This window comes from Acinonyx jubatus, chromosome B2 (assembly GCF_027475565.1).
Source record: "Acinonyx jubatus isolate Ajub_Pintada_27869175 chromosome B2, VMU_Ajub_asm_v1.0, whole genome shotgun sequence".
Classification (NCBI taxonomy): Eukaryota; Metazoa; Chordata; class Mammalia; order Carnivora; family Felidae; genus Acinonyx; species Acinonyx jubatus.
In genome coordinates, this window is record NC_069385.1 from 149525050 (window position 1) to 149548713 (window position 23664).

The following is a 23664-nucleotide window of genomic DNA, read 5'->3' on the forward strand; positions in this document are numbered from 1 at the left end:
CCGCAGCTCTGCTACGTCACTGATCACTGGGCAAATCCGCGGGTCTCTGCAGGGGGCGGGGCATTGGGGGCCCAGCCCGGCGGGGGAGCGGAAAGCCTGCGCCTGGGCGGAGCCCAGGTACGCGGGGCGCGCTCCCGGCGGCGGGATGGCTGGACCCGGTTCCGAAACCTGGCGGCTGGTTTGCAGGATTCCGACTGGATCCCTTGTCTCCCCCTGCGCTGGGTCGGCGTCGGAGGGGGCTCTGCGGCGGGGTGGCGCGCACCAGGCGCTCGGCCTCAACTAGGCCTCCTCGCCCCCAAAGTGGCCTAAATTCGCCTCCGGAACCCGGAAGGCCCTTAGCAAGCACAGACTTAATGGGCGCTGTTTACAAAAATTAACTGCTGTTTTCGAAGCGCCTGCGACGAGTGAGGGGCCGTACGCAGAATACCCTTGAACAGGACGGCGTTACTGTTCCCACTGGACAGAAGGGAACACCGAGTTTCCCAGAGCTCGGGTGCCCGGGCCCCGCTCAGGGCGGCTGTCTTCCTCCTCGGGGCTGGATGCGGGACACTCGAGTCCCTGAGACCCCGGTGGGGAGGGTCCGTGGCGGCGCCCGCGCGTGCGCCCAGGCTCCGCGCCAGCCGCCAACGTGTCTCCGCCTCTAAGGGCGCCGGAAGGTCAGGGTAGGGGTAAGAGGGTGGCTGGCGGGGTCCTAAACCCTAGCACCTGCCCGCCCCTGGCCCTCTCGCGGTGGGCCATTCAGACCTACGCGCCCTTGTTTCTCGACCTCCGTGTGCGCCCCCACCCCCACGCCAGGCAGTCTTCTCTCCCTTTCTGCCGCGGTGCCACTCGAAGCCCCTCTCTGGGGTGCAGGGGTGTTGTCCTCACCCTCTGAACAGGACGCGGGCCGGCCTGGGCTCTGGGTGTGGTCTCAGCACAGCCTGGAAACTAATGCCACCTGGTCTTGTGGTGGGTGTTGTGGGAGAAAGCGTACGTAAAATGCTCCTTAAGTGATTCCGTGCTACTGGTGTGTCCTGTCCCTGTCCCTGACCCTTGCCCCACTCAGAGGCCATTCTGTAGCCATAGAGGTCCCCTGCCCGGCTTCAAATTATATGATACCTTCCCTAACCACTTAGAGACGCAGGAAGACCCTACTTATCTCTCTGAGCCACTTCTGTCTCTGTCCCTGCGCTTCAACCCGTCTGGCCTGAAACACTCTGCCCCTGCCCCTCACACAGCTGCCCTCTTCTTGTCACCGGCTCAGGTGGCGTCTTAGACCGGCCTTCATTCTGTCACTGTCTTCATGCACGTGTCAGCATTGGAAAGCATCTTACTCTCCTGTCGGTGTCTCTGCCCGCCCGGCTTGTGCATCCCATGAGAGTGGACACGTTCCCTGCCTCCTTCCGGGCACCTGCCTGCCACTCAGCAAATGTATGTTGAATGAATGATCTCTGCTTGGGCGTTTCTGGAAGCTTTCTGAAGCTGTGTCAACCGGCCTGGCTGCAGTATTGGTCATGCACTTCAGCACACCATACCTTCTCAGGTCTGAGTTACAGCAGTGGAAATGCTGACTCCAGGCCTTATTTTGTGGTTAGAGATGCTCCCCATTTGTAGCAGCATAGGGTAGTACTATCCTCTCTGGCTGCTGCATGTTCAGACTTACTGGCCTCCTGCCTTTCTCGGAACACAGCCAAATTCCTTCTTCCAGTTCTCTGGTCCGGTGCTCACACCAGATGGAGTCCAGTGCAGTAAATGCGGCTGATTAGATGTCTGACTTTGGAGTCAAGTCTCTGTTTGGCTCTACATGCGCTTGAATCCTACTCTCAGCTACTTTTGGTGTGACTTTGGAGAGTTGCTCAAACTATGTGCCACAGGCTCTTTCTCTGCAAAATAGAGATGGTAATTCACAGAGCTGCTGTGAGGGTTAAGTAAGATAATACATATTATACCCACTTCACAGAGCTGCTGTGAAGATTAAATGAGATAGTACATATAAAACTTCTGGAACGGTGAGTGTTGGGAGGCCAAAGGGTGTAGTATAATTACTTCCATTTGAAATGAGAATCTTTTTTTTTTTTTTTTTTTTTTTTAAGTAGGCTTTATACCCAGCACAGAGCCCATTTCAGGGCTTGAACTCAAGACCCTGAGATTATGACCTGAGCTGAAATCAAGAGTCGGAAGTTTAACTGAAAGAGCCACCCATGCACCCCTGAAATGAGAATCTTGAGCAACAGGATGTTGTAAGTATGTTCCTGGAGCAACCCAGGTTTAACCTCAGGAAGAACTAGGGGGTCCCCTCTAAAACTGACTTTGCACAGTATAAATATATTGAGTTTAAATGTGGCATCTGGAAATCTGAAGGCTTTAAGAATATTAGAGTGCTTGCAAAGAGGCCTCCAGACAAAAGTCCTTGAAAATATGAGGTTTCCATTGGTAAAGATGCAAAGCATTTGTCTAAATCTTTCATACGAAGGATGCCTTTGCATCAGGACCAGAATAAATGACTATCTTAAAAAGCTAGAAAAAGCTATCTAAAAAAGCTTAGAAAAAGCTAAAAGTTAGCTCTTTTAACCACGGGGATTTCTTTTGCTTACATCACCAAAACGCCACCATCTCACCAAGTAAAAGTATTCACATAATCAATAATTTCATAATAGCTTTTAGCACCCAGACTATATTCAAACCTCCTGATTTTCTCAAAGATGTCTTTTTACAATTAAGTTGTCTCAATACAGATGCAGATAAGGGCCACACTATTAAGGAAAAAAATCCCAAACTTGGAAATGGGCAAAATGATGACTGTGTATGCTTTCTGAGCAACACTGGAGCATTTTCCAACAGGCCCACAAAGCAACGATCTAATTCTCTAGCACAGCCCTGTTGGACTTACCATGGCAGGATTTTTGGAGGACTCTCTCTGGGCAGATGTTAGCTTATGGAAAGTGATGTAAATGCAAGTGATTCTTGGTCAGTAGCAATGCCAATGAATATTGTTCAGTAGCGATATAATATACGTGCACTCAATGTGCATGTGTGCTCTGATTTTTGAAATGTCTTTGGAATAGTTCTTTTTTTACTGGTCCCCATGTTAATATAACTTTGATACATGCTCAGTTTATATTTGTATAGGACCATTGTTTTTAACTTTTTGAAAATTATCCTTTGACAATATATGGCATTTTATTATCATGTCTTTTAATGTCCTTTTTATCTATAATAATCCTTTAGTTTCACACTATTAATTTGTTGGAGAAACCAGTTTATTTATTGTGTTTGAAGGAAGAAAATGATTTTTGCTTCCTAGTTCTGGTGTGCTCCATGCCAGGCTCCTGCAGCTGGCACCTGGCTTTCCCAGCACCAGCTCCCAAAGCACCAGAAACTTCCCTAACATCCAGTGTCTGCAATGCATGATGGTCAGCAACACACAGCCACCAGCAGCTTCTTGGCACCCCGCTTGGGTGGCTTTATATTGGAGTGTTCCTGGTGCGGACGGCTTTCTCCTGCACCCAAGACGGTGGATTTCTGGGAAGCTCCAGCAACTTCTCCTGCAGCAGAACCTCTGTGACTATTGTGCCATCCTGGGAAACACCACACAGGCAAGGCTGGAGCCATCTTGGGAGACACCACCACAGACAAGGCTGGATCCCATCCCCTCTGTTTTCTGAGATTCTGCATCCACAAATATCCCATCTCCTGCTCCAGCATTTTCTACCTTTTCACTAACTCGTAAGCATAAACATATAATATCTCCCGTTAAGAGAAACATTCCTTGATATCTAAGTTTTTCAATCATTTTTCCTCAGCCAGCCCTTCTCTCATGTCTGTTCCTTATAACTTGAAAATCTTGTCTGTACCTGCTCTCTGCATTTCCTTTCCTCTCAGTCTGTTAAAAACTGTGAAATATACCATGTGTTCAAGAGTATACATAATACCTTATATGTTTTAAAGCATTAATGGTAAGGTAATAAAGTAGGCTCTGGCATTCATCTCTCATTTAAGAAATCAGACATTCCCAGTACCTTTCACTGTGTGTCCCTAAGCAGTATTTCACTCGTGGTCTCCCCCAGACATAAGGATCAATCTGCACTTGTGTGATCATCATTCCTTGATTTTTCTTTATGCTTCTTTTTTATACATGTTTGTAACTCTAAATAGTACCTTGTCTGGTTTTGCCTGTTTTTGAACTTTCTGTACTTGGAAATCCCCCTGCACGTGTTCTTCTGTGACTTGTCTTTGTTTTTGAGATTCACCATCTTGATGCATTTAGGTTTGATGCCTTCATTTTCATTGCTGTGTAGTATTTCAGATATGAACAATTTGCATTTTTTTCTTCTTCATTCTACTGTTCCTGGAATTTGGTCTGTCCCCATCTTTTTGCTATTATGGTCAACACTGCTATAAACATTATCCCACATGTATCCTGGCACATGTACCCATGTGTCCATCAGTTTTGGACCTCTCCCCCATTCATGTATTCACACAATGGAATCCTATTCAATGAAAAACTAATCTCAGCGCAGTTCTCTGTGTACTTTTGGTAAGATCTCCAAGTACATTCCTAAGTGAAAGCAGCAAGATGAGGAGCAGTGTATGATAGGCTACCTTTGTATTAAAAAAGAGGATGGAACAAAGACTCTATTGATATTCTCATATACTAGAAGATACACAAGAAACTAAAGAAAGTTGCTATGTGTCTGAGGATGAGAAGTGAACTGCACAAATGGTGGACAGGAGCAGGGGCAGGACACTTTCCTGTCCCTACTGAGGCAGTGAGTGTTCCTTACAGCAAATGAATAAGTAGGGGAGTGTCAGCAAAGTATGGAAGCCGCACTGTGCCACACGCAAGCGTCCCAGCTCAGCAAAGTACCAAACACAACTGAACAGAGCCGGCCATGGAAGAACAGGTGGTCCAGGTTCATTCTTCTGCTGTCCAGCTTTCCCAACACCGATTGCTGAAGACTTTCTTTATTCCATTGGATATTCTTGATCTAAGTGTCTGTTTTTGTGCCAGTACCATACTATCTTGGTGAATACACCTTTGTAATACATCTTGAAGTCTGGAATTGTGATGCTTCCAGCTATGGTTTTCTTTTTCAAGATTGCTTTGGCTATTCGAGGTCTTTTCTGGTTCCATACAAATTTTAGGATTGTTTGTTTTAGCTCTGTGAAGAATGCTGGTTTTATCTTGATAGGAATTGCATTGAATATGTAGATTGCTTTGGGTAGTATAGATATTTTAACAGTATTTGTTCTTCCAATCCATGAGTCTGGAATGCTTTTCCATTTCTTTCTGTTTTCTTCAATTTCTTTCATAAATGCTTTATAGTTTTGAGAGTACAGGTCCTGTACATCTTTGGTTAGGTTTATTCCTAGGTATATTATGTTTTTTGGTGCAATTGTAAATGGATTGGCTCCTTGATTTCTCTTTCTGCTGCTTCATTATTGGTGTATAAAAATGCAACAGATTTCTGTATGTTGATTTTGTATCCTGTGACTTTACTGAATTCATGTATCAATTCTAGCAATTTTTTGATGGAGTCTTTTGGGTTTTCTACATAGAGTATCATGTCATCTGCAAATAGTGAATGTTTAACTTCTTCCTTGCTGGTTTGGATGCCTTTTATTTGTTTTTCTTGTCTGATTGCTGAGGCTAGACTTCCAACACTATGTTGAACAACAGTACTGAGAGTGGACATCCCTGTTGTGTTCCTGACCTTAGGGGGAAAGCTCTCAGTTTTTCCCCATTGAGGATGATATTAGCTGTGGGGTTTTTGTATATGGCTGTTATGATGTTGAGGCATGTTCCCTCCAATCCTCAAAGGTTTTTATTATGAATAGATGGTATACTTTGTCAAATGCTTCTTCTGCATCTATTGAAAGGATCATGTAGTTCTTATACTTTCTTTTATTAATGTAGTGTATCACGTTGATTGATTGTGAATATTGAATCACTCTTGCAGCTCAGGGATAAATCCCACTTGATCATGGTGAATGATATTTTTAATGTACTGTTGGATTCAGTATGTTAGTATTTTATTGAGAATCTTTGCATCCATGTTCATCAGGGATATTGGCTTATAGTTATCTTTTTTAGTGGAGACTCTGTCTGGTTTTGGTATCAGGATAATGCTGACCTCAGAGAATGAAATTGGAAGTTTTCCTTCTTATTCTATATTATGGAACAATTTGAGAAGAATAGGTATTAACTCTTTAAGTGTTTGGCCGAATTCCCCTGTGAAGCTATGTGGTCCTGGACTTTGTTGGGAGATACTTGATGACTGATTACATTTCTTTGCTGGTTATTGGTCTGTTCAAGTTTTCTGTTTCTTCCTGTTTCAGATTTGGTAGTTTATATGTTTCTGGGAATTTATCCGTTTCTTCCAGCTTGCCCAATTTGTTGGCATATAGTTTTTCATAATATTCTCTTATAATTGTTTGTATGTCTGTGGTGTTGGTTGTGATCTCTCCTCTCTCACCTGTGATTTTACTTATTTGGGTCCTTTCTCTTTTCTTTTTGATAAGTCTGGCTAGGGGTGTATCAACTGCATTAATTCTTTCAAAAAAACAGCTCCTGGTTTCATTGACGTATTCTGTTGTTTTTGTTTCTATATTGTTTATTTCTTCTCAAATCTTTATTATCCCCCTTCTGCTGACTTTAGGTGTTGTTTTTCCTTTTTCTAGCTACTTTAGGTGTAAGGTTAGGTTGTGTATTTGGGACCTTTCTTACTGCTTAAGATAGGCCTGAATTGCAATGTACTTTCCTCTGAGACGGCCTTTGCTGCATCCCAAAGGTTTTGGGTTTTTGTGTTTTCATTTTAATTTACATCCATGCATTTTTAAATTTCTTCTTTAATTTCCTGGTTAACCCATTCATTATTTAGTAGGATGTTCTTTAACCTACATGTATTTGTGGTCTTTCCAGATTATTTCTTGTGGTTGATTTCAAGTTTCATAGCATTGTAGTCAGAAAATATGCATGGTATGATCTCAATCTTTTTTACTTGTTGAGGGCTGTTTTGTGTCCCAGTATGTGATCTATTCTGGAGAATGTCCCATGTGCACTCAAGAAGAATGTATATTTTGCTGCTTTAGGATGAAATGTTCTGCAAATATCTATTAAGTCCATTTGGTCTAGTGTGTCACTCAGAACCATTGTTTCCTTATTGATTTTCCTTTTAGATGATCTGTCCACTGCTGTCAGTGGGGTGTTAAAGTCTCCTAGTATTATTGTACACAGTATATTGTATATTGTAATCCATATATATATATATATATATATATATATATATATATATATGGATTTTTTCCAAGTTGGGGGCAAAAATATTTACAATTGTTAGATCTTGATGGATAGATCCTTTTATGATTGTATAGTGTCCTTCTTGGGAAGGATACTTCTTTGTCTCTTTTATGGTATTTGTTTTATTTTTATTTTTTAATATGAAATTTATTGTCAAATTGGTTTCCATACAACACCCAGTGCTCATCCCAAAAGGTGCCCTCCTCAATGCCCATCACCCACTTTCCCCCCCTCCCACCCCTCATCAACCCTCAGTTTATTCTCAGTTTTTAAGAGTCTCTTATGCTTTGGCTCTCTCCCGCTCTAACTTTTTTTCCCCTTCCCCTCCCCTGTGGTCTTCTGTTAAGTTTCTCAGGATCCACATAAGAGTGAAAACATATGGTATCTGTCTTTCTCTGTATGGCTTATTTCACTTAGCATAACACTCTCCAGTTCCATCCATGTTGCTAAAAAGGGCCATATTTCGTTCTTTCTCATTGCCACGTAGTACTCCATTGTGTATATAAACCACAATTTTTTTATCCATTCATCAGTTGATGGACATTTAGGCTCTTTCCACAATTTGGCTATTGTTGAAAGTGCTGCTATAAACATTGGGGTACAGGTGCCCCTACGCAGCAACACTCCTGTATCCCTTGGGTAAATTCCTAGCAGTGCTATTGCTGGGTCATAGGGTAGATCTATTTTTAATTTTTTGACAACTTCCACACTGTTTTCTGGAGTGGCTGCACCAGTTTGCATTCCCACCAACAGTGCAAGAGGGTTCCCGTTTCTCCACATCCTCCCCAGCATCTATAGTCTCCTGATTTGTTCATTTTAGCCACTCTGACTGGCATGAGATGGTAGCTCAGTGTAGATTTGATTAGTATTTCCCTGATGAGGAGTGACGTTGAGCATTGTTTCATGTGCCTGTTGGCCATCTGAATGTCTTCTTTGGAAAAGTATCTATTCATGTTTTCTGCCCATTTCTTCACTGGATTATTTGTTTTGGGGTGTGGAGTTTGGTGAGTTCTTTATAGATTTTTGATACTAGCCCTTTGTCTGATATGTCATTTGCAAATATCTTTTCCCATTCCATTGGTTGCCTTTTAGTTTTGTTGATTGTTTCCTTTGCAGTGCAGAAACTTTTTATCTTCATGAGGTCCCAATGGTTCATTTTTGCTTTTAATTCCCTTGCCTTTGGAGATGTGTCAAGTAAGAAATTGCTGCAGCTGGGGTCAGAGAGGTTTTTTCCTGCTTTCTCCTCTAGGGTTTTGATGGTTTCCTGTCTCACATTCAGGTCCTTTATCCATTTTGAGTTTATTTTTGTGAATGGTGTAAGAAAATGATCTAGCTTCATTCTTCTGCATGTTCTGTCCAGTTCTCCCAGTACCATTTGTTAAAGAGACTGTCTTTTTTCCCATTGGATATTTTTTCCTGCTTTGTCAAAGATTAGTTGGCCATACGTTTGTGGGTCTAGTTCTGGGTTCTATTCTATTCCAATTGTTCTATGTGTCTGTTTTTGTGCCAATACCATGTTGTCTTGATGATTACAGCTTTGTAGTCGAAGCTAAAGTCTGGGATTGTGATGCCTCCTGCTTTGGTCTTCTTCTTCAAAATTACTTTGGCTATTCGGGGCCTTTTGTGGTTCCATACAAATTTTAGGATTGCTTATTCTATCTTCAAGAAGAATGCTAGTACAGTTTTGATTGGGATTGTATTGAATGTGTAGATAGTGTTGGGTAGTATTGACATTTTAACAATATTTATTCTTCCAATCCATGAGCATGGAATGTTTTTCCATTTCTGGTATTTGTTTTAAAATTCATTTTGTGTGATACAAGTATTGCTACTGCAGCTTTCTTTTGACTTAATTTGCGTGACATATTTCTCCATCTCCTCACTTTCAGTCTGCAGGTGTCTTTAGGTCTAAACTGAGTCTGTTGTAGGTAGCATATAGATGGATCTTAATTTTTTATCCACTCTGTCACCCTATGTCTTTTTTTAAATTTAAATTTAAATTCCAGTTAGTTAATATGCAATGTAATATTAGTTTTATGTGTACAATTTAGTGATTCATCACTTAAATACAACATCCGTGTCCTTCTTAATACCCTTATCATAACACGTGTCCTCCTTAATACGCTTCACCTCTGTTTTTTGATTGGAGTGTTTAGTCCATTTACATTCAAAGCAATTATTGATAGATATGTATTTATTGCCATTTTATTATTACTTTTGTTTTTGCTTCTGAATTTTTCTCTGATTCTTCTTTCTTTTATGTTTTGCTTTCTTTAGTGATGTATTTGGATTTCTTTCTCTTTTTTTTTTTTTGCATGTTTATTAGTGGTTTTTGATTTGTAGTTACCATTAGGTTTGTATATAACATCTGCATATAGCAGTCTATATTACGTTGATGATCGTTTAAGTTCGAATCCATTCTTTATTCCTCTCCTCCCCAGGTTTCAGGTATGTGGTGTCATACTTTACATTCTCTTATTTTGTGAGTTTCTTGACTGAATTTTTTAAATAGAAATATTCATTTTACTGCTTTTGTGTTTCCTACTGTTGTATTGTGACTTTTGGTTTTTCCACTCAAAGAGTCCATCTTCAAATTTCTTGCATACTGGTTTAGTGGTCACTAAATTAGTGGTTTTTCTTTGGTAAACTCTTGATCTCTCCCATTCTGGATGACAGACTTGTTGGATAAAAGATTCTTGGCTACAGTTTTTTCCCATTCAGCACGTTGAATACATCCTGCTATTCCCTTCTGGCCTGCCAAGTTTCTGTGTAGAGATCTGCTGCTAACCTGATGTTTTCTTTTGTAAGTTAGGGCCTTCTTTTGTCTTGCTGCTTTTAGGACTTTTTTATCACTATATTTTGCCAGTTTAAGCAAAATATGTTTTGCTGTGGGTCTGCTTTTGTTGGTTTTGATGGACATTTGATGTGCCTCCTGGATCTGATGTCTGTTTCCTTCTCCAGATTAAAGAAGTTTTTAGCTTTTATTTCCTGAAATAAATATTCTGCCCATCCCCCCTTCTCTCTCTTCTTCTTCTGGGACTCCTATGGTATGAATGTTATTATGTTGGATGGAGTCACTGAGGTCCCTAAATGTATTCACGTTTTGCATAATTATTTTTTTCCTCTCTTTTCCTCAGCTTGATTACTTTTCATTACTCTGTCTCCTAGGTCATTAAGTCATTCCTTTTCTTCTTCTTTGCTGCTGTTCATTCCATCAGGTGTGTTTCTCATTTTGTTTATTGAGCCCTTTATCTCTGCTATGTTGGTCCTTATCTCTGTGTTAAGGGACTCACTCATATTCTTCACTCTTTTCTCAAGCCCAGTGAGTATCCTTATGATCATTGCTTTACATTTTCTATCAAGCAGGTTTCTTAGATCTGTTTTGCCTAGATCTCTGGCTGTGGCCTTGTTCCTTTCTTTCATTTGGGGTAAATTTCTCCCTCACCCTGTGTGGTTTGCCTCTCTCTGTCTGTTCATGTGTATAAACTCACTAAGCTGTGTCTCCTGCTTTTGGAAGTAGTGACTCAGTGAGGAAGAGGTCCTGGAGTGCCTGCAGTGCAGTGTCTCTGTTCACCATGACCTGGAGAGCTTTGGTCTCTATCCCATGGTGTTGCTCCTGCCCCGCTGTTTTGTCTGACACACTTTTCCTTTCTGCCTATTATGGGCTGTGCTTCCTGTCTGTGGTGTGAGCGGGACCCAGGCAGGCCAGCCCTGAGGGAATGTGCTCACCAGAGATCTTATATTGGGCCACGAATCCTATGCTGGATCCCCTGAAGTGCTGGGTGGCTGGAGGCTGCACACCAGGGTGGCTGGGGGCAGGCAGCTGGGCACAGTGTGGTGGCTGGGAGTGGCCCTCCACTCAGCTGTGTTTCTGACATCTGGGCCTTACACTTGATGGTGCCTGGGGGTGCATGACTGAATGTGGCTCTGGGGCTGGGTGGGCTGCATGGACTGCTTTAGCAACATTTTCCCAGAGCCCTGGACAAAGGTGAATAGTGTCTGTGCATCCCTGCCTCCCCCAGGTAGTCCTGTGTTAATGGGGGGGGGGGGGGTGGGGCGGGTGGGAAGGGAGAGGAAAATGGCACCTGCCAGCTTCCTTGATTTTAGAGAAATCAGTATTAGCAGACATGTCTCTTGTTTGCCCCTGGCATTGTGTAAACTGCTCTTTGCATATTGTCTCTCTGTGCAGGCTGTTGTCTCTTCTAGGGCGATGACCCAGCTATCACTCACCCTCCAGGCTTGCCTGGTGATGAGTCAGCTGACTTTTAAAGCTCCAGGATCCAAGTCCCACTGGCTTTAAAAACTCAGCCTGTCTGGTTTTTAAAGCCAAACATTATGGGGACTAGTTTTCCCCATATGAGCTTCCTCCTGCAAGGACCAGTTTCTCTGCCCTCCTCGTGTGCACAAGGCCCTCCATCTGCCTCCATCTCCGACCTTCCAAAACCTTCAGGTGCAGCTTCTTCTCTAATTTAGTTGTGGACTTTGTTCTCTCAGTGTTTGCATTGTGCTCTGATTTATTGACTTGGGTGTGCATGATACCTGGCTGTAAACGTGGGATGGGGTTACCTCAGGGTCCTCCTACTCTGCCATCTTCCCAAGCTCCCCAGAGTGGACCTGTGATCCAGGGTGGTCATATCCAGAGACCACTCATACCAGCTTTCATGATTTAGATTATGACAGTTGGGTCTTTGGAGCTGATGATATAGAGATGAGATTTTGAACTTGAGTTGATGATGTAAGGGCTTGCGACTTTTAGGAATGTTAGGATGGGGTGAATATATTTTGCATATGGAGTGGACATAAATTTTGGGGAGCCAGAGGGTAGAGTGTGGTAGGTTGAATAATGGGCTTCAAAGGTATCAGTGTCCTAATCCCCAGAACCCGTGACTGTTTTCTTCGATGACAAAAAGGACTTTGTGGATGTGATTAAGTCAATGATCTGAAGATGAGGAGAATGGCCTGGATTGTCCAGGTGGGCCCTGGATGCAACCACAAGCGTCATTGTAAGAAGAATGAAATTTGACTGAGGAAGAGAAGACTTGAGTGGTGTGAGCATGGGAGGAGCCATAAGCTGAGGGACACAGGTAGCCCTTGGACTCTGAAAAAGGTAAAGAAATGGATGCTCCCCTCAGAATCTCTAGAAGGAAGCAGCTCTACTGACATCTTGCTGTCAGTCCTATAAGACTCATTGTTATGACTTTAAAGTTAACTGCAACACAGAATGCCACACGGTGAGCTGTGGTTTAACAGACCCCAAGAGTAATGGAGATAGAGACGTTCACTACTCATAAGCCCTGGAGTAGGTGCATGGCAAACCTCAGGGAGCCACAGGGGGAGGTCAAGTTAGAGTGAAGATGGAGAAGGAGGCAGGATCTGGGGAGCCTGCCTTTGTTAGGGCTCAGGCGTGGATGCTTTGGGGGTTCCCAGACTAAGGCTGGATTTTCAAACCAGATCAGTTGCATACTGGTAAGCCCCATGGTGGTCTTGCCTATGAGGCACACAGTGTCATGGCCCTGGGAGGCAGGAGAGACTGTTGATCATGAGCACTGTTGAGGAAGTCATGGCAGAAATTTACATTTCCTGCAACTCTGCAGGCTGCTGTGTAGGGCATGCACATGTATGAGGGCCGAGTGTCACTTTATCGTCCCTGCAGGCTTTGGCCAAAGACAACGGATGCTGAGGCAGCAATACCTGGATAGCTTAGCTACAGTCTTGACACTAACTTAGATTTCTGGCCCCCAGAGAGAATAAATTTCATGTTGTTTTAAGCCATAAAGTTTGTGGTAGCTTGTGACAGCACCAGGAGATGAATACAGCTGACCACTGTTTTTTTTTAAACTTTTTTTTTTACATTTATTTATATTTGAGAGATAGAGAGCATGACCTGGGAGAGGCAGAAAGAGAGGGAGACACAGAATATGAAGCAGGGTCCAGGCTCCGAGCTGTCAGCACAGAGCCCGACGCAGGGCTCAAAGCCATGGACTGAGAGATCATGACCTGAACCAAAGTCAGATGCTTAACCAACTGAGCCACCCAGGCACCCCTGCTGACCACTGGTTTAATGGGAACCTTGCTTCCAGTGGGGCAGCCCTCAGGGCCCGTCTTCCAGTTGATGCTGTGTGTGAGCCTCAAAGTAGGCATTGCACCATTTTATGAAGACAGCTTCTTCTAGGTGATGGGACATGTGTTAAGGTCAGTGAATTCAATGGACATGAGTCTGTTTGCACATTTCCTTTGTTCCAAAATATGTCCCTTGTCAGATGAGATGCTGTTTAGAGTACCATGGTGATGGTAAGTTTACAATTGTAAAGCTTGTGGACCAGTCATAAAAGGAAAATACCTTATAAAGTAGGTATATCTGCTGGAAACAGTTAATAGGACTGAGATGCTCAAACCCTGCACGTTTCAGAGAAAGACCTGTTTTCATGAGCTCCTGGAAACTGAGCTCTTGGGATGTCCTGACTGATAAAACATTTTCCATGCCATTGTATAAGATCTAAACCTGTGTGTTTAATATCATACAGTTATTATGAGCTTAAAGTACATGCTGCCTTGACATTGGGAGAGCTCCAAATGGCCTCTCTGCGTGTTCCCATCCCCTCTGCTCCTGTGGGGAGCATTCCAGCCAAACCACCCTCCTTATCAAAGGGACCAAGCACAGTTCCTGCTTACCCCTGAGTAGTGAGTTTCAACTCCTGATAGCCTAAAGAATTATTCAAACAAGTCAAGCACATTTTCCTTGGAGAACCAGGGGCCTTCTCAGCCTCTTGATACCACAACGTTGAGCACAGAGGTGCTCACAAAAGAGGGATGGTCCAATGCCCCATGTATAGTACAAGATCCTGCCCACTGTCTCTGTTAATTATCTTTGGGTGGGTGGTGTCCTCGGAACTGTGAGGACCTGTGGCTGTTACCTGCTCTTGAACTCTTCAGTCCAGTTTCGGGGTGTCTTCTGTCTGCCCACCCCATAACCATAGGGGAGGATCCCCTCACTCACCAACAATGTGAGGATTGAAACACATGCTGGGTTTTTGAGCAACATTGTACCAGTTTTTCTAGATGGGTTATATGAACAGACATGTATTTTGTGGTGAATACCTATTTTTGCCCTGGATATTCACTGTGTGCCCCTATGACTGACTCCCAATGAAACCCTGAACTCCTGGGCTCGGATGAGTTTCCTTGGTTGACACTCATGTGGGTTGTCACACATTGCTGATGGAGGAATTAAGCATGTCCTATGTGACTTCATGTGCGGCCTGGACTTCTCATTTCCTCTGGACTTTACCCCATGTGCTTGCTTCTTTTGTGGATTTTACTTTGTATACTTATGTTACACTGTGTTATGTTATGTAATGAGTCATAAGTGTGAGTATAACAATCTCTTCATTACTCTCCAAACCTGGGAGTGTGATGGGTTTACTCTCATCCATCCCTGTGAGGTCTGAAGTGATACCCTTCCCTGAAGGAAGGGGCCAGAGAAAATGAACCTGTCATTAGGTAGCTAGCTGGGCTCTCTCAGGAATGATGCTATGCTGGAAGCTAAGAGTTGACCTACAGTTTGAGGGCTCATCAATAGTGGAAGTTTTCAGGTGTGCAAGTCTGTTTCTATGGAACCATGCATAGCCTCCAACCTTTGTCATTTTGTATATGGGCCCATTGAGCAAGCAGCAGGGTGATTGAATGGATCAGTGTAATGCATGTTGAGACGTGCTGCCCAGAATTTCCCCCCATCAGAGCCAAGGACTACTCCTCCAGCTGCTGAGAGTCCTGGCCTGGTGCCTCTACCTCCAAGGATTGCCCTCTGCCTGAGTCAGCCGCCTTGCTCAAGGTTATGCCCCCTTCCCAATGGCTGCCTACGTGTGCTCTGGTTAATATGGGATTATAAAGACCTAGCCTCTTTGCCCCAGTGTGGGGAGATGCTGCAGGGCCCTCTTAGCCCTGTAGCTCCTCATACAATAGCCTGCGGCCCTTGCTGTGACTGTATCACACCTGACCTTCTGTTTCTGCTTAACCCTTCCACCTTTCCTTCCTGCAGGTACTGATCCCAAGAGTGCTCCCTAATATCTTCCTTCACACTAATCTCTGTCTCAAAATCTGCTACTCAAGGAATCCTATATGTGACAGAGGTTACTGGAAGTGGGGTCTGAGAAAGTAGCCTCTCAAATGGAGTTGTGGAACTGTGCTAACCCCCGGCTGGCTGTTGCTATTACTAGTCGTAGGTGGAGCACTGGTAGCCCCTAGCGTAGATGGGGTACAGTTGTTAAAGCTTGCAGGATGAGTGAACCAGATGGAGGGCCAGTGAAGGGAAATGCACTGGTGGATACAGGGTATGAGTCATTTGAGAAATATGGGAAAAAGAGAATTCTCAAAAATGCAATTGGATGGCTGCATCTGAGAGTAGTCATTGCACTGGGAAGAGATAACAAAGGGCTGAAGGTAATAAATCAGTGGTTAAAGACTAAGTGTGAAAGCCACATGATCAACCTCCTTGCAGCATTTAAAGAGGCTCTTATCTCCTGCAACCAGAAGGTAGGAAATGCTGAGGACCAGGCCCAGCATGTAATCATAAGGGGGCCGAGCTCCAGAGCAGATGTTCTCAGCACTACCAGGTCTATTATGCCAAGGTTGAGGCCTTGTTTGGGAAAGAATAGAATCCTAAGGGATGGGGTACACGTGGGTAAATGCACTAAAAACTCTTGACTCCTCAGACTCCCCTGCATTCTCCAGGCTTGGAGCCACGGCCACTCTTTCCTCTTGTGGACTGTATTACAAAGGTGTATTCATCAAGACAGTATGGAACTGGCACAAAAACAGACACTTAGAACAATGGAGCAGAATAGAGAACCCAGAAATGGCCCCACAAATGTATGGCCAACTTATCTTTGACAAAGCAGGAAAGAATATCCAATGGAATGAAGACAGTCTCTTCAGCAAATAGTGCTGGGAAAACTGGACAAAGGCATGTGGAAGAATGAACCTGGACCACTTTCTTACACCATACACAAAAATAAACTCAAAATGGATGAAAAACCTAAACATATACAGGAAGCCATCAAAATCCTAGAGGAGAAAGCAGGCAAAAACCTCTTTGAACTCAGGTGTAGCATTCTAACTAGACATGTCTCCAGAGCCAAGGGAAACAAAAGCAAAAATGAACTATTGGGACCTCATCAAGATAAAAAGCTTCTGAATGGTGAAGGAAATAATCAGCAAAACTAAAAGGCAACTGACAGAATGGGAGAAGATATTTGCAAATGACATATCAGATAAAGGGTTAGTATCCAAAATCTGTAAAGAACTTCTCAAACTCAATACCCAAAAAACAAATATTCCAGTGAAGAAATGGACAGAAGACATGAACAGACACTTTTATGAAAAATACATCCTGATGGCTAACAGAGCATTCAAAAAGTGCTCAACATCACTCACCATTAGGAAATACAAATCAAAACCACAATGAGATATCAACTCACACCTGTCAGAATGGCTGAAATTAACAACTCAGGCAGCAACAGATGTTGGCGAGGATGTGGAGAAAGAGGATCTCTTTTGCATTGTTGGTGGGGATGCAAACTGGTGCAGCCACTCCAGAAAATAGTATGGAGGTTCCTCAAAAAACTAAAAATAGAACTATTCTACGACCCAGCAACTGCACTACTAGGTATTTATTCAAAGGATACAGGTGTGCTGTTTTGAAGGGACACATGCACCCCAATGTTTATAGCAGCCCTATTGACAATAGCCAAAGTATGGAAAGAGCCCAAATGTCCATCGATGGATGAATGGACAAAGAAGATGCGGTATATAGATACAATGGAGTATTACTCGGCAATCAAAAGGAATGAAATCTTGCCATTTACAACTACGTGAATGGAACTGGTGGGTATTACGCTAAGTGAAATTAGTCAGAGAAAGACAAATATCATATGACTTCACTCATATGAAGAATTTAAGATACAAAACAGATGAATGTAAGGGAAGGGAAACAAAAATAATATAAAAACAGGGAGGGGGACAAACCACAAGAGACTCTTAAATATAGAGAACAAACAGAGGGTTACTGGAGGGGTTGTGGGGGTGATGGGCTAAATGGACAAGGGGCATTAAGGAGGGCACTTGTTGGGAGGAGCACTGGGTGTTATGTGTAGGGGGTGAATCACTGGATCCTGCTCCTGAAATCATTATTGCACTATATGCTAACTAACCTGGATGTAAACTAAAAATATGAAAAAAAATTTAAAAAATAATAAAATACTAAAGAAATGTTGAAAATATAAAAGTGGAAAAAGGGATACTAGATAAAAAAATGTAGAGAATATAAGATAATGTAGAATTTACAGTAAAAACACTAAAAATATAGAGGTAATTTTGTAATGAAAAAGACCTAGTGCTTTGTTTTTTTTCTTTTTAAATTTTTGTAATGTTTATTTATTTTTAAGAGAGAGAGACAGACAGACAGAGTGTGAGCAGGGGAGGGGCAGAGAGAGAGAGGGAGACACAGAATCCGAATCAGGCTCCAGGCTCTGAGCTGTCAGCACAGAGCTTGATGTGGGTTTCAAACCCACCAACCGATATCATGACCTGAGCCAAAGCCAGACACTTAACTGACTGAGCCACCCGGGTGCCCCAAGGCCTAGTACTTTCTAATAGTCTATCTTTCATGTTCTCAATGAGTTTTGAGATATAGACCTACATTTTTAAAATTCTAATTTTCTACTATTGAATTATTTACAGCAAATATTTTTTACTGAGCTGATGTACTAAGAGTGAAGCAAACCCCTTAGACTGCCCTGGAGATTTACTTTCCACCATCTTCTGGAATGCCCCACTTAAACCCATGTTGGTAACAGACGAAACAGAAAACCTTTGTCACAGATTCTATCTTGATGTTGGTTAAACTCACAATTTCTCTTTTCCTTCATGTCTTCTTAGAAAGTAATTGCTTGCCTTGAGAAGGAGCTCTGTGCAGGGTCGGGCCGCTCTCATGGCTGCTGTCTCCCTTTGAGGGAGCTGGAGGGCGAGGTGCTCTGGTCCATCTGCCTCAACTACTTGAGAGACCCCGTAGCCATCAGCTGCGATCACGTCTTCTGCTACTGCTGCATCATTCAGGTCTGTGACTCTACTGGGCAGCCGTTGCACTGTTCTCTGCAAGCCAGCCTTCAGGGAAGAGTATTCGCCATGTGTGGCAGATGGCCAGCCTAGTGGGAAACATCTGGAGGGTGAAGGTAGATGAGGAGAGACAGCCCAGAGAGGATGCGCCACTTCAGCGAAAAGCAGAGAAGCTGTGTGGGCTGCATTTGGAGAAGCTCCATTATTACTGCGAGGATGACCAGCAAATACTGTGTGTTATGTGTCGGGAGTCCCAGGAGCGCAGACATCACCCTGAGGTTCTCCCAGAGAAGGCTGCACAGCCTTATCAGGGAAGAGTTCTGCCAGACCCTAGCTTCACTCTCATCGCCAAAAAGGTTCTATTATGGTGCCTTCGGGACAAGGTCCAAATTCTTTTTCTATTTAAAAGTATTATCTTGGGAGCCTGGGTGGTTCAGTCAGGCATCTGGCTCTTGATTTCAGCTCAGGTCATGATCTCACTGTTGGTGAGTTTGAGCCCCATGTCAGGCTCTGCACTGACAGCGCAGGGCTTGCTTGGGATTCTCTCTGCTGATGCTTACTCTCTCTCTCTCTCTCAAAATAAATAAATGAATTTTTAAAAATAAAAATAAAAACATTATATTGAAATGTGACTGACATGTGAAAAGCTGTACATATAAGGGGCACCTGGGTGGCTCAGTTGGTTGAGCGGCCAACTTCGGCTCAGGTCATGATCTCGCAGTTCACAAGTTCAAATCCCGCATCCCATGTCGGGCTCTGTGCTGACAGCTAGGAGCCTGGAGCCTCTTCAGATTCTATGTTTCCCTCTCTCTCTGCCCCTCACCCACTCATGCTCTCTCTCAAAAATAAATTAAAAAAAGCATTAAAAATTTAAAAGAAAAGCTGTACATATTAATGTACACTCTTAGTGAGTTTGGAGATAGGCATACACCTGTGAAGCCACCACTATCATCAAGACCACAGACGAATCTCTGACCTCCCTAAGTTTCCTCCTACCCTGTTTATTATTGTCATTATTTATGTGCATAACAAGACCACTTAACATAAGATCCTTAAGATACATCATCTGGGTGCCTGGGTGGCTCAGTCTGTGGTGACAGCTCAGAGCCTGGAGCCTGCTTCGGATTCTGTGTCTCCCTCTCTCTCTGCCCCTCCTCACTTGTGCACATGCTCTCTCTCTCTGTCTCAAAAATAAATAAAAAAAATTAAAAAATCTATCCTCTTAGCAAGTTTCAAGTATACAATACAGTATTGTTGGCTGTAGGTACAATGACCTAGACAGTGTCTCCAGAACTCATCTGTCTTGTGTAACTGAAACTTTGTAGCCTTGGACCACTGCCTCCAGTTTCCTCCCCTCCAGCACTGGCACCCGCCTTTCTACTCTCTGCTTCTATGAGTTTGATAAGATTATACAATATTTGTGTTTTGGTGTCTGGCTTCTTTAACTTAGCATAATATCCTCCAGGATTTCCTTCTTCTTTAAGGCTGAGTAATATTCCATTGTTTGTATGCACCATGTTTCCTTTAGCCAGTCATTCACTGATGGACAGTTAGATTGTTTTCATATCTTGGCTGTTGTGGATAATGCTGTAACACAATATTGTCACACAGGAGTGCAGATACCTTTTTGAGATCCTGATTTTCTTTTCTTTTTTTTTTTTTTTGAGAGAGAGCATGCACACGTGTGCAGGCGAGCAAGCAGGGGAGGGACAGAGGGGGAGAGAGAGAGAGAGAGAGAGAGAGAGAGAGAGAGAGAGAGAGACTGAGAGAATCCCAAGCAGACTTCACTCTCAGTGTGGAGCTCAACATGGGGCTCGATCTTATGACCCTGGGATCATGACCTGAGCCAAAATCAAGAGTCAGATGCTTAACCGTCTGAGCTACCCAGGTGCCCCCAGACCCTGACTGCAATTCCTTTGGATAAATATTTAGAAGTAAGATTGCTGGATCATGTGGCAGTTATATTTTTTAACCTTTTTAAGGAACATCCACAGTGTTTTCTGTAGTGGCTGCACCAGCTAACAATTTTACCCAGAGTGCAGTAAGTCTCCCTTTTCTGTACACCTTCATCAATACTTATTATCTTTTTGTTTAATGGTAGCCATCCTAACAGGTATGAGGTGAAGGTACAAGGTCTTTAGTGTGGGAAGTTCTTGGTAAAGTGTTACCCTTTGAATTTTGAAAATAAACCTCATTTGTTTCCATATCTGTTTATAATAGTAAGTCTGTCCTGTTGCCTTGTTGTTTTGTTTTCGGAGGCATTTGGATCAGGTCTCAGCTAACAGAATAGTATCTTGCCTTCTTGATAGCATTCCTGGTATGCACCTTCAAACTGTGGTACTCTAGCACGTAGCTGTATAGATGTCTTTCAGAACGTAATCTCAGGGAAAATATTATTGCCTTAGAGGTGCTGGTATGTTTCCTCCTGTTTGCTAAGGAAGGATTATGCAATCAGTTCTCTTTTCTCCTTGGCTGACAGGAATCTTAAAACCAATTTAGTCATCCTCTCAATAATTTGTAGTTACTGTATATGCTTTCCTTCACTTTTTGTTTCAATTTTCTGTTCTATTTATAGGTTATTAATTAGTTTATTTTTTAATTAAAACAATTTTTTAAATGCTTATTTTATTTTATTTTTTGAGAGACAGAGAAAGAGACAGAGTGTGAGCACAGGAGGGGCAGAGACAGAAACGGACACAGAATCCAAAGCAGGCTCCAGGCTCTGAGCTGTCAGCACAGAGCCTGATGTGAGGATTGAACTCATGGACCGTGCGATCATGATCCGAGCCAAAGTCAGGTGCTTAACTGACTGAGCCACCCAGGTGCCACTGTTAATAACTAGTTTAAATATAAATTGTCTATATTTTTGATGGAAAGGGACTATAAGTATAAATAAGAAGCACACTGTAAGTTTTAGTATTAATGAAAATAAATTATTGTTTTATCTCAATTCTAAGAAACTGCTCTAAGCTAGCATAGCAGTGATGTTGCTTCTTGTTCGTTAACTAGGACAGAAAGCATTCTGCATCCACATGACCATTATTATGCTGCTGAAGGTCCAATGTGTCTGACTTCACTCGGGAATCACTTTGTATCTCTCTTTTCTCATTGAGGGCATTTTCATCTTCATCTTGAGGCCATCTGTGTTAATTTCATAGGTAAAATTTTAAATCATCTGAAGATTCTGAAGGGGGACTGAGACAGGATCCAGAATTTTCAGTCAACAGGAGATGAGGTTCGGGCCCTACTGGTGAGAGAAGTCTCTGTGGCATTAGGGTGGTGGCAGTGTGGGGGGATATTGAGGAATGGGGAGGGCGTGACCACGGGAATCCCTTTTGTGGACTCGTCCCCAGAAGACCTCACACATGTCCTCATAACTCCTCCCTCCCAGAAGAAGTCCTTTCCTCTCTCTGCCTTTACTGTAGACAGAATTCCAGAGTCAGAGGCAGGACATCATGTCAGTGTTTGAACAGGGCCACCAGTTCCTGAGAGAAAGGGAGCTGTACCTACTGGACCTGCTGGAAAGGATAGAGCAAGAGCTCGCCCACGGGAGGAACAGCCATGTCACCAAGAGCTCAGAGGACGCCGTCCGGCTTGGAACCCTCATTTCTGAGTTGGAAAAAATGGCTCAGCAGCCTGCAGTTGAGCTTTTTCAGGTGAGGAGCAAACTACATTATACTTGCATCTTCTTGCTGTAAGCTGCGATTTGGCCCTAGTTAGCATGAGATTTGGACCGGAAGTCAAGAGAGAAGAAAGTTTTACTATCATTTTTTGAGGACTTTCGTAACCCGTAATCAGCTAATCAATAGGTTTTAAGTCCTAAATTGAGTGGGCAGGGGAGAGTAATATACACAGACCACACAGTAGATAGTAACCTGTAGCTTACAATGACAACAAAAAATCAAGTGTGAACTCTTGTGGTCAGAATGGAGCCCACGGAGACAGAGGTTTAGCAGGGAGGCTTTTGTGAAAGAAGACGTGTTTAATGTTGGCCTTGAAAAAAATGCAAACATTTGGGTTGGCAGAAAGGAGGAGCTGAAGCTCAGTGAGGGAGCACTGGTGAGGGTTAGTTCGTGGGCTGTTATCACATGCTGCTGCAGGTACTGAGAGAGCACTGTTGACGGTTAGTACACGGTCTGTGATCACACGGTGGTGAAGATACTGAGGGAGTACTATTTAGGGTTAGTACGCAGGCTGTGATCACAGGCTGTGCAGGTACTGAGGGAGCACTGGTGGGGGTTAGTACACAGGCTTTGATCACACGCTGGTGCAGGTAATGGGGAGCACCGATCAGGGTTAGTTCATGGGCTGTGATCACAGGCTGTGCAGGGACTGAGGGAGCATTGGTGAGGGTTAGTACGCCGGATGTGATCACAGGCTGTGCAGGGACTGAGGGAGCTCTGGTGGGGGTTAGTTCGTGGGCTGTGATCACAGGGTGTGCAGGGACTGAGGGAGCTCTGGTGAGGGTTAGTTTGCAGGCTGTGATCACACGCTGGGGCAGGTACCAAGGACCACAGGACTAGGAAGACAGGACCAGCACACAGACAGCAGGGAGCCACACTTTCTTAGGTGTCTGGTTCACTGAGGGAACATTAATTGGAGAATGAACTGGATAGAATGGGGTTCCTTGTGCAGAGGTTTTCCTACATAGGCTGAGACTTGGATGGGACCCTTAACAGATGAAGTAAAGTTCCCTGGATGGAAGATTCTGGAGCTCAGGGAAAAAGGCAGTGGGAGGGTTTTTTGCCTCTAAACCGATAGCATCCATGGGGACAGAGCAGGTGTGGGCCCATGAGAATGGCTTGTACCTGGATGTCGTGCACCTGCTCCCTGATGTGCCCCCCAGGTGGGATTGGCACCCCCTCCTGGGAGGCTATTGTCCATGTCAATGTCTGTTTTCTCTTTCCTTCCAGGACCTGAGTGACGTCATAAGCAAGTAAGTACTGATTGCCTTTTTTGTTGTTGTTGTTTTTAAACAACTTAGGTGTCCGTGTGTTTTCTCTCTTTCTCAAATTGTTGAAATTTGACAAGGGTAGAAGGAGGATTATTTGAAGAAATCTCTAGTGAGGTGGGCTGAGGATGTCCAGGGAAGGCGGAGGGACTTCTGCACAAATTCCTGTTGTGGAGCTCACGTTAGGGCCGTGGGGGGCTGAGAGACGTGGCGTGGGGGGTGTACGGGGGTACATTCGAGAGGTTTCAGGATCCATGTTTGCTTCCAAAGCCCAGTTTTCACTTCCTCCGGTTCATGCCTGGTTCCCTGCATCCTGTAGGGC

At 43.7% G+C, this 23664-nt stretch overlaps 1 long non-coding RNA gene across 9 annotated transcripts; it reads left to right on the forward strand.

Moving 5' to 3' along the window:
* Positions 1–76: 76 nt before the first annotated feature.
* On the forward strand, positions 77–23553 carry LOC106984046 (uncharacterized). 9 transcript variants are annotated; one of them, XR_008298833.1, is made up of 7 exons: positions 77–1902; positions 1953–2219; positions 3284–3705; positions 11469–11729; positions 18215–18391; positions 21550–22606; positions 22721–23553. It is a non-coding gene; the product is annotated as an uncharacterized LOC106984046 (long non-coding RNA). The 9 variants fall into 9 exon arrangements; XR_008298831.1 differs by having other exon boundaries at positions 21550–22047; positions 23305–23548; XR_008298834.1 differs by lacking the exons at positions 21550–22606; positions 22721–23553 and having other exon boundaries at positions 18215–18965.
* Positions 23554–23664: the final 111 nt, after the last annotated feature.